Genomic DNA, 921 nt, shown 5'->3' with positions numbered 1-921 from the left:
TGTATATCGTCTAACTGAATAATTGTTTTCGGAGCTTCCGGAGCACTACGGATAAGTTCAATGTCTGTTAATCGTCTTTTTCCTAAAATTTCCTTTAAAATATGAAATTTCCACGGATAATAGACTGGTTAGCGCAAGAACAGCATTACTGTGGCGTGAGTGAAAGCGTAAAGAGGGTTGTTCTCGATACAGACAAGTAACACAATCGAAATGCGCGCGCCAATCTTACGGTTTCGGGTGCTCCACGACTTTGATCGAAAGCTAAGCTTTCAAGAATCAGGCCATTAGTGGCTACAACCGTAATTCGGGTACGGCTGTGAGGCCGAGCCCGGCTATAATGGTCGAGAGGTCTCCTCGACGGGTTAGAATTTTTTATCAATTTAAAATAGTTCCTTGAGTACGGCGATGCCTTCATATTGATCCCAGGAACATGATAGGATCGGACAGCTGTGTCAGGCCTTAGTCCCAGTTGGACCCTTCGCGTAAAGGTTCACACAGCAGATGAATCCACGACATTCCGGGGTCGTTCGATAAACCGGAACTCAGAACTGTTTCCGGAGTCGCTTAATACGCGTATAATATCATGCTAGAATCGATTCTGAATTGACCCACAATTGATTCAATGAACATGGGGTCCGTGTTGGGCATGTGGTTCCTTCGTGCGGGTAAATCCTCATTTCTCAAGGATAGGCCTCTTTTGTAAAGAAGTTTAGCGCTCGTCCTCTCCTGCATTACGGCTTGGCTTCAAATAAGAGTTCCGGTTACTACAGATAAGTATCGAACTTGGTAAAGAGTTTTGTTAATAGTTGTGAGATTTTTGTTTAAGTTACAAATTAATTTAAAAATGTACTTGCAGAGTTTCGAACCAACGACTGTTTGGCGGAACGTAGCGAGTCGTCTTGTACACCTTTAACGTTAGGA

This window comes from Perkinsus marinus (assembly GCF_000006405.1).
Source record: "Perkinsus marinus ATCC 50983 genomic scaffold scf_1104296958668, whole genome shotgun sequence".
In the NCBI taxonomy this organism is placed as follows: Eukaryota; Perkinsozoa; order Perkinsida; family Perkinsidae; genus Perkinsus; species Perkinsus marinus.
The sequence above is the reverse complement of the archived record's forward strand: the minus strand, read 5'-3'. Positions refer to the sequence as shown.